General features: G+C 40.4%; 1 pseudogene; it reads right to left on the reverse strand.

The window, feature by feature from the left end:
• Window positions 1-1,211, reverse strand: part of LOC104454997 — a 77,135-nt pseudogene extending 75,924 nt beyond the window's left edge.
• Window positions 1,212-6,000: the final 4,789 nt, after the last annotated feature.

Raw genomic sequence — 6,000 nt, forward strand, 5'->3', positions numbered from 1 at the left:
CATTTCGAAAACCATAATGACATTTCCATTTTTCAGCAATGAATTACATGTAAGCATGGTTTAGTATTACTATCTTCAAGAGGAACTTGTCGTGTGAGGTCTTGTTGTCCCAAATGAGCACGACCACTTGGACACCTTCATTGGACTTGTACTTCAGGAGCTCCCCTAAAGAGAGCTCTCGTCCATTCGGCAATTCCCTCATGGGCTCTCTCACAAGCCTCACAGGATGATAAATGGACCAACTAATGATGTAGATCAAGTGGTGGACCTCCAAAATGGCATGGCATATATCCTCCCAGCACCTACCTTGCTCATAAATCTTCCCATCAGCAAACGCAGCTTGCCCTCTGAAACATGAGCATCTTGCTAAAATGTCACATCCCCACCTTTCCTTAAGTGAAAAATATGTGTTCGGTACACCCACATAGTTTGGCCCAACCCCAACACCATTTTTGCATAACAGATTGTCACCGATCAACATGAATTGGATCGAGATGTGAAGTTTTGAATAGGGCTTGAGGGGGCTTCTGAAGTTGTCAATTATTGGGAACTAGTCATTGATCTTGTTGCCGGACACAATCTTGGCCATCGGTATATCCACGACCCCGATAAGCTCGGCCCCAAACACACTTGTTCTTCACATAAGACTCCATCTTCATTATCGGCTGCGCAAAGGAGATATAGAACCACTTGTCCCACGGAGGTTCTCGCAATTCGGAATTCTTAACACCTAAAATTTTCCAACAATGCACGCACAAAATTACGAGCAACAATAATAGTAAAAAATTGTCACACGCCACTGCGGGAACGAGAGAATTTTTTGTTCCGTGGGGCCCACCGAGTTTCCCTTCTCTCTTGAATTCGGTTAGGATAGCAATAACCAGAAGGACGTTTTCGTCATTTTGAAGCAGGGCACTTTCGTCATTTGCCCAGAGAAGTATATAAAAGAATTTTTGGCCTTCGTCATTTGACGAGCAAGTTCTCGAAGCTGCTTCGCGTCCTTAGCCTATCCCGTCCTCTCTAGCTTCACCGACGGCCTCCAGCTCCACCGGAATCCACAGCTGGTCTTGCATCTCCGACCACGGCAGACGCACGAAGGAAGGCACACAACACACGCGCAGAAGAAACGAAGCTCGATCCTGGAATCCAAAGTCCATTGTGGTTGATTCGAGGTTTGCCGGAGGTGAATCAACGTCGATTCCAGCGTTCATGACTTCGATTGCGGGTTCCGGTGTCGTCTGGCTGCAGTTCCGATGGGCGTGCTGTTCTGACCGCGAGACGCTCCTTCGGCTCGTTCTTTCACTTCAGTGATCGGTGGAAGGTTGCCGTAAGTTCGAACCGCATGGAAAAGGACGCCCCGGCTCAGTTGACTCCCAACCATCACTTTCGAATCTTCTCTTCCACCGATTGAGCTCTTCCACTTCTTACTCTAAATCAAGCCCGAGCGTCGTCCTCGCGTCAAGCTCTGGGAATCAGAATCAAAGTTGCTCTCGCGTCAAATGAATGTTTGGATACTGCTCAGGATGTGTTCTATGAAATGATATTTGGTCCTACAGTGGTGGTGTGATTAATTGTCTTCACATTGCAAGCTGGATCGTAAAATTCCATGAATTGGACCTTTGATTGTATGCGACGACACGATATTCTCCCGCAGCTATGTTCGAGAAAGCTGCGAATTTAATTAATGCGAGACAAAGGGCGTAGCGTTCCGTCGATGAAGCTCAAAACAACACGAAGCTGATCAAAGCGAGCGTCCAGAAATGGGTAGACAGGCGCGGAGATCCTTGCCGATGAGGCGCGCGGCGTGCTGGAAAACGACAGAAGAGCCAAGAAAACTTGCTTCCGCAGGTGGTTTCCCAACCTGAAGAGGGCACTATCCTCTTGGCAGGGTGGCGAGGAGGACAGCCGAGGCCATCTGGGCACTTGTATCGCAGAGTGAATTCCGAAAGGTCTACTACTAGAATCCTCAGATATATATCAATATATAAGGACTTAAAAGATAGTTTTGATCATCGTAATGTAGTTAGGAATTTTTAATTGACCATATTAAAATAATAATCTGTTTCTTTTAAAGATAGTCTTCTAGCTCACCACCACCCATGAGTTGATATTTTTAAGCTCTCACCACCACCCATGAGTTGATATTTTTAAGCTTTGACTATCAAGCGCATTTGATTTGTTAGACCTCAATGATTTTCTCGACAAATCTGTTGCTATTGGTATTTTTTTTACATGTACTTAGTAAAAACTTAAATAGAACGTTAACTTCAAATAAATGAATCAAGTAATTTCTACTCAGCATCCATAAATTTCATTGTTCGCTTTTAGTTTTCTCTAAGTACGTTGTTGATTTCAATGCAACTCTGGATTCCTCATTCAATTTTTCACTAGTATTTTCAATTTGCTTGCGATTTTAATTTTCCGCATTTCGATTTGAGTCGTTAGTTATTTTGGAAAAGATTTCATGTATATTTAACAAAAGAGAGATCGAGTGCAGAAAATCTTAATGATCGAGCCTGACTTTCTCTTAGTAAAGATTAAACTCAAAAACTAACCTCAAAATTTTCAAGTCCGAATCCAAGGGAAGAAGGAACTCTGGAGCCAATTCTGCTTTGCATAGTTCTCCGCCTCAGAGGGATCGAGTCGAACAAAACCTTCCACTAAGAACAAGAAGACACAATCAAAATGATAATCATGAATGCACTGCAAGTAACAATAATTGTCGACACGTCGTTCTGATATTTGCAAGATCATCTACAAGCGGTTTTGCCTGGATAGCAAAACGACCGAACAAGAAGGAAGCAACGGCAGGACATCATCACTCGGAGCTTGAATTCAAGGAAACGGCTGGCGATGGCAATGATCTACATCCGGCATGCCTGAAAGTCTTTCTGGTGGGGAAATCGCTAGCCAGAGACAACGAACGTGACTTGGAATCTCTGTCTACTCCGAGATCAGCGTCGAGGCAGAGCGAGCGCTCCTTTCTTTGGTCGGATCAGCAGCAACATCCTCGCAGGGCGGAGGAGGAGGGGAGAGAAAAGGCTAGGCTAGGGGAAATGTTGTGGTGATGGGCTGATGGGTCTGGGCGGGGAAAAACCAATGGGTTGCTCTTGTGGGCCACGCCAGTTGGACCAAATTGTCCTTTTCTATTTGTTATTCATTTATATATTTATTATTCTTTTTCTTTTGTTCTTTTTACTACCATTCATCGTTTTGATGTTCTTTTGTTTTTAATTACAATAATGCATACTTAATTTATCAACTAAATTTCATGTGTCGACAGTTACAAATATATTTACTTTAATATATGAAAAAGAATATCACGCTATCCAAACAAATTATAAGACGTTGTATTTATTGTTGTGTCAAATCTTTGATTACCAAAGGCCATCTTTGTTTCTTGATCCATGGGAGAAGTGGGCCTAAAAATATGGCACAATCCAGTTGAGTAGAACATGCATGCGCTGATGAAATATCAACCCATTTAAAATAACTTGATTTATGACTCATATTTATATTAAGCCCAGATCCTATCTCGCCCATTTGTCAGGTCAAAGTCCCAAAAATAGCTGTGAAGGAGTAAACAAAAGCAAAAGTGAAGAGAGAGATTGAGAGAAAAAGAGAGATGGCAAAGATTCTTTAGTGAAAGATGATTCCTTCATATTTTTGCTTTCCCTCTTTAGAGGATTCTTTTTACTTTACTTAAAAGGTTCCAAATTAAAAAAAAAAAATGATGAAAAGGTTGAGAATTCAAATCCTGTTTAAAAAATTTATGACCTCTATTTTACTTATGAAGTTACCCTTAAGTAAGTTGTCATAATTATTAGGATTTTTTCAATGTCTAAACAAATTAGTAGATTATCACCTCTTCTGAAATTTTACAAGCGTCTTTTTTATATATCAATATAATAAAGTTATATATATTTCACTAATACGATGATTGACCAATTTCTTTGAAATTTTACAACTTTTTTTTTGGGTAAAATGCCAACTCAATAAGGAATCTACCAACCACTTAATAAATCAGTGAATTATCAAGTTTTTTTAAGTTGCTAATTATTAAACTAACAAGATGAGATAATAATAATAAAAAAAGGAACAAATAAAGATGAGATAAGATAGGATAAAGACACGAAAAAGAGTCCGGGAAAAAGGAGATATGTGGTGGGCCCACACACTGCTGTAAGGGAAGAAGGAACAATTTTACGAGGAATAATTTTTCTGGGCCCCACAGGAACAATTTTCTCTACCACTCTTTCCACTTCCCTCGCACTTATTGTAGCTGGGGGTGTGTATAATCCGGTGAATCGATTCCAAAAAAGTAAAATTGGAAATCACACGTTACTTGCATGGATCCATCCGAGAATTGGATCGTCGGTCCGATCTAGGTTTCAAGTTAATCCATAAAACCAATCTCACTAAAAGCTATTTAACAGTTATATAAAGTGTTTGCCGGAAACATGAATTTTTTTTATATAATAACCAACTAAAAGCCTAAAAACAATCGCTTGGACTCCACAAAATTGTCTCAATCCTTGAATAGTGATTATTCTACCAATAATTGCTACATGCCATTACCTATTCATGTTCTCGTTTCCTCCTCTCTCTCTTTTTTTGACTCTGCTTATGTCGATCGACATCAGCACATTTCGCATTTGCTAATTTGTCTCAGTCCTCTCTCTTAAGCAAGGCTTGTTTCTGCATGGTTTTTACCATCTCCTTCATTGTCCTCTCCTCACCCTCAAGTTGCATTTTCATGATTGCCTCAGCCTGCTTGTCAAGAATCAAGAACCGGACCGGTTCCCTTAAGAGCTACCGGTTCCGAGCGGTTTCGGTCCGGTTCCAGGTGGTCCAAACGGGTTCCAGTTCCTTTTTACACACTCCTAATTCTAGCCCTACAAGGCAAGCATTATTTCCTTGTTTCTTTATTTCCTCTCCTTTTAACCCGAGTCCTAAAACTCGCTTTACTTTATGAAATGACTCGATTCAATTCCATGGGTCATGCCATTAGAAAAAGGGGGGACAATCACCTATTGAATAGAACCGGATATGTGTTGATACAATATCAGCCCTTTAAAAATGATTTGATTTATGACCTGGATTCATATTAAACCCAGATTTAATCTTACCCATTTGGTGAGTCGAAGTTCCAAATATCACAATGGAAGATTAGACATAGAGCAGTACAAGGAGGGGAGAGAGAAATGGAAGGTGAAGGATGATTCTTTAGTATTTTTCTTTTCTAATTTGGGGATTCTTTTTCACTTTTTCAAAGTTTTCCAAAGTGAAGAAATGATGAGATGCTTGAGGATTACAATCCTATATGTAAAATGATTGGGAAAATTGTCCAAAAAGTCCTAAATTTATTGTACTTTTGCGAAGTTGATTCTAAGCCTTTTTAATTTTATCAATAAAGTCCTAGACTTTTGACAATTTGCCTATTCAGTCTATCTAGGCGGTCGGAAATTGCTAACGTAAACATTAGGCATCCTACTTGGCACGCTGTCGTTGAAGTGGACATTTTTAGTGACATCTTTGAACTTTTCTGGTTTTTTTTTTTTCCATATCTTTACTTTCTTTTAGCCTATCCCAGATCTAACAAGGGTGTCATGACCCTCACTAGATCTAGGCGATGGCTCATGCACTCTCGCTTAACGTTGCGGCCCTAGCCCAAGCCCTCAACAGCCACGAGATGGCCGTTGAGGATTGCAATGCCCTCACCCCAAAATAGCAAGGATCGTCGTCCGTCACTCTAAAGAGTAAAGACCAAAAAAAAAAGAGTAAAAGAAAAAAAAGTACAAAAAAATTTAGAAAAAAAAAAACTATTTGTCATCGTCAACAGCAACGTGCATCGACTTGACTATAGATGCTATGCTAAAGAACGAAGAAATAGAGATGAGCTGTAGATGGTATGCGTAAAGATACAAGGTGGATGCACGCAGTGACGTCTTCATCCTCTGCAGTGGTGCTGGAGATATTTTCTATAGGAGCAAGAGGTTC

The sequence above is a fragment of the Eucalyptus grandis genome, chromosome 7, assembly GCF_016545825.1.
Source record: "Eucalyptus grandis isolate ANBG69807.140 chromosome 7, ASM1654582v1, whole genome shotgun sequence".
Classification (NCBI taxonomy): Eukaryota; Viridiplantae; Streptophyta; class Magnoliopsida; order Myrtales; family Myrtaceae; genus Eucalyptus; species Eucalyptus grandis.